This window comes from Dipodomys merriami, unplaced genomic scaffold (assembly GCF_024711535.1).
Source record: "Dipodomys merriami isolate MVZ:Mamm:240054 unplaced genomic scaffold, mDipMer1.0.p SCAF_142, whole genome shotgun sequence".
In the NCBI taxonomy this organism is placed as follows: domain Eukaryota; kingdom Metazoa; phylum Chordata; class Mammalia; order Rodentia; family Heteromyidae; genus Dipodomys; species Dipodomys merriami.
This window is the reverse complement of record NW_027202738.1, coordinates 432,032-438,939: the sequence shown is the minus strand read 5'-3', so window position 1 is coordinate 438,939 and position 6,908 is coordinate 432,032. Positions and strand designations below refer to the sequence as shown.

Here is a 6,908-nt window from a genome sequence, read left to right as displayed (position 1 = left end):
TGCTGTTACAAATGGGGAAACGGAGGGCAAAGGAGGATCCATGGCTTTCCCAGGATCCCTCGGTTTCTGATCAGCCCAACCCAGTCTCTTTACAAAGGATCTCCTGCAAGTGCTACAGAAAATGGGCTGGGTCCGGAACTCAGGATCTTAAGCTGCATGGTACTGACCCTTCAAAGAAAGTTAAAGCAATTAAAAGTTTTCAACAAAGCCGGGTGCCCAGTGGCTCACACCTGTCATCCCAGCTACTCAGGAGGATGAGATCTGCCCAGCCAGGCTGGGCAGGATGGTCCATGAGACTCTGATCTCCAATTAACTACCAGAAAACCGGAAGTGGAGCTGTAGCTCCAAGTGATAGAGTGCTAGCCTTGAACATACAGAGGCTCAGGGACAGCACCAGGCCGAGTTCAAGGCCCAAGACTTATTAATTTAAATGAGTTCCACCAGGGAGAATCCTTCCAAGATTACCACATGCAGGGGCCCTGAAAACTCTCAGATCTCCTCAGCCCAAATGTCCCTCAATGAACAAATGGATCGAGAAAATGCGGTATATATACAATGGAATTTTACTCATCCATTAGAAAGAATGATACTGGACCATTTGTAAAGAAATGGAAAGATCTGAAAAAAAACTTAAGTACAGTAAATTAGGCCCAGATAAACAAAGGATGCATGTTTCCCGTTACATGTGGAAGCTAGATTTAGCTCACAAACTCATGAGTGAATACATTGGTGGCATACAATACGGAGACAGGTGGTATGCAAGTATATACAAGCGTATTAACTGAAACAAGGTAGATTCCAGGGAGAACTCAAATAGTGTCATTCTTGAGAAAAGCAATGCCAAAATTCATCAAAATAAAACACCAGGAAGTGGGTACCTGAAAGGAATGGGGGTGAAGGGGTCAAGGGTGGACAAATGAAGAGAAGAAGAGAATACAGTTGAGAGTCCAATATATACCGGACAAACTTAGAAAGAGCGAGGGAAGGCCTGGGTAAGAGAGGGTGAGAATGTTGGAGAGCCAACGTCCATCAAGATATTCTGCATTTGTAAATTGCTTTGTCAAATGGCAACTCCTTTATACACAACTACTTAAAGCTAATAACAAATTAACTAATTTTTTAAAAATCTCAGATTTCTCCAAAGGCTAATCTAGGAAGCTTCAACATATTACCTGTCTACCAGGCCCCAGCAAACATGGCGGCCAACGGCCCAAGAATCACCTAAGTAACCCCCTCCGACTTCATCCTGGGAGGATCCCGGGGTCCTCACTCCGTGTCTGCCTTGACAATCTCTCATTCTGTCTGCCCCCAGCGTTTTCGCCTTTGTTATTTGTAAACCTTTATCAAGGGAACGCTCCAATGCTCCATCCTGCAAACACGCGTTTCCCCAAGCTCTGCTGCTTCTTCAAGGTTGAACTTTATGACAGGCCCAGGACGGCCCCCACCCCGGCCGCAGGAGATCTTGGGAACAGTGCCGGGGCCTTGCCACATTGTTGGCGCCAGCCACCTCCCACCACCCCCCGCCTGGGGTGCCAGCTTATCATCTCAGGGTGAAGCCATGCGTGTGTCCACACAGGGACCAACTGTCCCCGGGCACTGGCAGGCTTGTAAACAGGCGCCATATAAATCAATTATTAATACTAATCAGTGTGCAATAACCCCATCAGCAGGAAAAGGGTGGTGACATGGGAGACGGGTACCACGCCCTCCCTCCCAAGCCAAGGATCTTGCAAATTAAGGAAAGATGGAGAGAGAGAGAGAGAGAGAGAGAGAGATCAGAACCAACTCCTTCTATGTGGATCCCATCTGGCTCTTCCAAAACCTCTGCCTGACAGTACTCCCTGTGTAAAGAAAGTTCTGGAAACTCAAGACAGCAAGGTCTTGGTGTTTCTCTTTGGTTCTCGACTCTTTATGGAATCTGGTCAGGACTATAGTCTACTCTTTTAGACTCTAGAGACCATGGTGCCCACCAAGATGGATTTCCCATAGGCCAGTTTGTCCTTTCTTGGCATGGGGTTGGGGGCGGGGTGGGGGGAGAGGGCACTAAGCTTGGTTTGTTTTCTTCAGGCTACTTCCTGTTTCATCCTAGGTTCCAGCACGTGAGCTTAGGATGGAAGGAATCATTTCTTCACGGGAGGGATGGAATTCATTTGATCCCCTGTTTCTTCTCAGCCAGTCTGTGATCATACAGGCTGGCTTGGTGATCCTCTTCCGTTTATTCAAATGTCTTGTGGTAGTGAAAAGGTTAAAGAAAGGAGGCCCAGGCGAGAAGAATGGAGGACAATGAAACAGAAGAGCCTCATGACACCTCACAGGCCTCTCTGGTGTCTAACCCAGAGAGCAGACACTAGCTCTAAGAAAATTTCAACTAGCAGCCAAACATGGTACCTCTCACCTGTAATCCCAGACACTTTGGGACTTGGGAGTAGAGTGGTTGTGGTCTGTGGCCAATTCAGGCAAAAGTGCAAGAGCCCTCTCTGAAAATCTGAAAGTTAAAGAGGGCTGGGGGTGAGGCTCAAACACCTTCCAAGCAAGCTGGGACCCTGCGTTCAGCCCCTAGGATTCAAGGAAGGACGGGCAGAATGATAGGCTGAGTTCCATTCTCCCCCAAAGATATCCACACCCTCCTCCCTCCCTGGAGTCCCTGAAACTGATGAACACATGGCCTGATGGAAGGATAAGACTGAAAGCTCAGGGGAGGAGGAGAAGCTCCAGGATTGCCCAGGTGGTGTCCAATGGCGAAAGAAGACAAGAGGGTCAGCCTTGAGATAGATGAAGGAGAGAGGCTGGGCCAGGGCACTTGCTGGTTTTGAAGAAAGGAAGGGACAGTAAGCAGAGGGAAGTGGATGGGGCCATAAGCCAAGGGAAGTCGATGGCCTCTCTGACAGCTGACAGACATAAGGAAAGGGGTTTGCCATCCATTCACTGGGGAATCCTTGCCCAAATGAGACTGGCCGGACCTCAGGTCTGGGGCGGGGCCTGAGGTTCTGTTTCTAGCCAGCTCCTTGGTGATGGTAGCCCAGGGATCCATGGGATGGCCCCTGTTAAGAATTCTTCTGGGAGGTAACAACTGGATCAGTGACGCGCCACCAGCAGCTCCCTCCCGGGTGGCTCTCCCCGAGGGCACAAGGTCAAACCCACATTCTCTTACAACACCCTTCCTACACCAGGGCTTCTGTGCACACCTCCATGCGCGTTCGGGATAAGTCTCTTGCTGGCTTGTGCCTCTGTTTCCCTGCTAGTAAAATGGAATCGCCGTGCGCTCTCTCTCTCTCTCTCTCTCTCTCTCTCTCTCTCTCTCTCTCTCTCTCTCTCTCTCTCTCTCTCTCTCTCTCTCTCTCTCTCTCTCTCTGTACCTTGGAGAGTTGGAATAAGGATTCGAGGGGCAGATATAAGAGAAACCCTAGACCTGGTGAGCGGTCCTGACATTGTTAGTTCCCGGCAGTGCTGATGTTTCCTTTCAGTGGTGGTGGATTGTCAGGGCGGCTTTTCTGCACTGGGGTTTTTCATCGTTCGGTTGCATGAGTTGATGACTGAACAAGTGAATTGGTGACAGCCCCTTACCCATAGTCATTTACCCTCAAAGCCACAGTCAAAGAAAAGAAAAGGCGTGTGTGTGTGTGTGTGTGTGTGTGAGTGTGTGTGTGTGAGTGTGTGTGTGTGTGAGTGTGTGTGTGTGTGTGTGAGTGTGTGTGTGTGTGTGTGTGTGTGAGTGTGTGTGTGTGTGTGTGTGTGCACGCTGGCCCCAAGACTGAAGAAGCAGAGGCTGAACCATCAGCATGGTGAGCAGCCCTGAGTTCCCCCATAGGCAGGCAGTCACCGAGACAAAATCAACATTCAAAGCCATTTCTGCCCAGCCTGGCGCTTCCTTGTGAGCCCTGTGACCTGGAATCTTCTCTGACCCCTGGGATTCCCCACTGAGGATTAGTCACAGATGTCTCTGCTGGGCTGGGCCCGGGCTCACAATGCGCCCTGGCTCATGGCATTTATTTAGGGTCCTTATCTTTATTAACTGTGAATTTATTTCCCTTGCAGAGATAGGCTGGTGGGTGAAGTCCCCCGCCCCCATCCACACCTGGACAAGTCTTACTTGATCTACAGAGGTCAGAAGGCATCTGGGAGCCTTTTAATTACCTTCTTCCTCACCTGACCTCCTCCTCCCTCAAGTTCAAACCTGCGCTGTAAACACCAGAGACCAAAGGTAAAGGAGGTGAGGAACAAAGCAAAGCAAAGCAAAGCATGCGGCTGTTAACCCGGGCAGCCCTCCACGAAGGGCCGAAGGGCCGTAGGGCCGCCCGTTCTGTTGCATTGTCAATGAATTCCTGTCCTCCGCAGCCAATAGGAAAAGGGAAGACACAGAGCCATCAGGCAGTCAGGGGGACCAAAGGTAAAACAGCCAGCACCAGGCAATGCCATCAGTCACAAGAGGCGCCCTGAGATTGTCCCCTCTGTGCCATGACAGCCCATGGATTGGTGTCCAGCTGCACCAGGAATAAAAAGGAGACAGAGCAGAGAAGGGATACAGAAGGGCCCATCCTGTGTACTCAACATGGCAGAACACAGCTCCTCCAAGAGCGAGGGAGCCCCCCACCCCTTCGGAGAGGACGAGTTAAAGCAATCGGCTTTCTGAATTACTGTAACATTCCTGTGGCTGAAGGTCCCCTACGTATCACACCCTGGGTTGTAAACTCAGAGAATGTTGTACTCCGCCAGTTGTACATTCATGACTACATGAACTTCCTTTGCTTTTTTTGGATTGGTATTAGAGCTTGAACTCAGACTAGGCACTATCCCTTAGCTTTACTGCTCCAGGTTGCTACTCTACCACTTAAGCCACAGCTCCACTTCCAGCTCTCTGCTGGTTAATTGGAGATGAGAGTCTGTATGGACTCTCTGTATGGCAGTCATGAGGCTTGAACTCAGGGCCTGGGCGCTGTCCCCCGAAGCGTTTTTTACTCAAGGCTGGTACTCTATCACTTTAAGCCACAGTGCCACCTCCAGTTTTCTGGTGGCTCATTGGAGATGAGAGTCTCACGGACATGCGTGCTAGGCTGGCTTTGAACCGCAATCCTTAGATCTCAGCCGCCTGAGTAATTTAGGATTATGGCCTCCTGAGTAATTTAGGATTATGGGCAAGAACCACCAGCGCCCTGCTGAAATTCCTGATATGGTCAATTCAACCTACAGAAAAGTGACGATGACAGATTCCATCATGGGAAGAAGAGCAGGTGGGGTTTGAACTCAACCCCTACATGGGCTTGCTTTTTGCTACAGAGCAAACTCTGTGTCAGCCAATAGCTGAAGAATGCACAAATCACTGCCTTTATTGTTAGGTGAACGCATTTTGCCAGGCAAACTTGCTGATCTGATTCACTTGACACATTCCAAAGCCAGTCCTCAAAGATCCTAAGATTTGACATTTGGCTTATCATTGGGTATTTGATGTCTCAGGTCTCTGAGTCAAGAGATGACTTTGTCCAAATTGCAAATGTTTTCAAACCTCATTGGAATTGTTGAATACTGGGAAATTAAAAACTCAGGCAATGTGTGTGTGGCGGGAGGGGGAGGGAGGAGTAAGCACACTGAGCATCTTCTTGAACCCAGCTGTGTGAAATTGGTTTTGGACAGAGAGAAGAATAAATTCAAAGATGGATTCTCGGTTTTTCCATCCCCCTCTAGTGCCCAGGATTGGCACAACTGCTGGTGAACGCTACTCGCAAATGAGGTATCCCGGAACCACAGCCTCAAAGATCCATTCCAGACCTGAAAAATAGGTTCACCACCTCCTCCCTGAGATCAAAAACCAAAGGAGACCCGGACAACACGAAACCACAACCTCATTTGCATAAATATTCAGTCTCCGTTAACGACGTGTCGGACATGTGTTCCTTGTAATATAAAATATTTGAAAGAGCCGGAAGGTCCATTAATAGGGAAACGGTTAAGTAGCTATTAAGCGATGATAAAGGATATTTAAAGAGCTTTTTCTGGCAGGAAAAAAAAATGTGTGTCTGACAGTAGGATCAGAGGCAGAAAACAAAATACAATTCTATAGCTGTAATAAGTTTGGGGAAACCAATAGTAAAGAAAGATAACTACCAATGAGAGAGCCCCAGACCAAAGCTGCTGGGATCACAGAGGCTGAGAAGTATGGCAGATTTGACCTGAGGATGAATCGCTAAGAGAGAAATCAGAAAGGCAAGGGACAATGGAAGAAAAGGGAACCCAGAGCATTTCTCTGGGAGGAAGTGTGTGTGTGTGTGTGTGTGTGTGTGTGTGTGTGTGTGTGTGTGTGTGTGTGTGTGTTGCACACCAGTACTTAGGCTTGAACTCTGGGCCTGGGTGCTGTCCCTGACCTCTCTGCCTCAAGGCTAGCACTCTACCACTTGAGCCACAGCTCCACTTCCAGCTGTTCGGTTTTGTTTCATTTTGTAAACTGGAAATAAGAGTCTCCTGGGGGCTGGGAAGGTGGCTCAGTGGTAGAGCGCTTGCTTCGCATGCCTGAGGCCCTGGGTTCGATTCCTCAGCACCACATACACAAAAAGAGCCGAAAATGGTGCTGTGGCTCAAGTGGTAGAGCGCTCGCCTTGAGCTGCAGAGCTGAAGGACGGTGCCCAGGCCAAGGGTTCAGGTCCCACAACTGACCAAGAAAAAAAAAAAGAGTCTCATGGACTTTTCCTGCCCGGTCTAGCTTTGAACCGCAGTCCTCAGTCTCCTGAGTTGCTAGGATGACAGTGGATTTGAAAAACAAAAACAAACAAAAAAGCCACAAAAACGGAGCAGAGGCTTGACTTTTCATCCTATGTGAAGCAGCCAGACCAGCGTTCTCCCAGGAGACGGTGGGGCTTCCGTCAGGAACACATTGCAGCTGACGGCACAAACACTCGCGAGAGCTAGGCACCGTGCCT

The 6,908-nt window shown here is 49.2% G+C and overlaps 1 long non-coding RNA gene across 1 annotated transcript; it reads left to right on the top strand.

The window, feature by feature from the left end:
- The first annotated feature begins 3,069 nt into the window (after nt 1-3,069).
- On the top strand, nt 3,070-5,853 carry LOC138826342 (uncharacterized). The gene is made up of 3 exons (XR_011371691.1): nt 3,070-3,130; nt 4,036-4,210; nt 5,680-5,853. It is a non-coding gene; the product is annotated as an uncharacterized lncRNA (long non-coding RNA).
- The last annotated feature ends 1,055 nt before the right edge of the window (nt 5,854-6,908 follow it).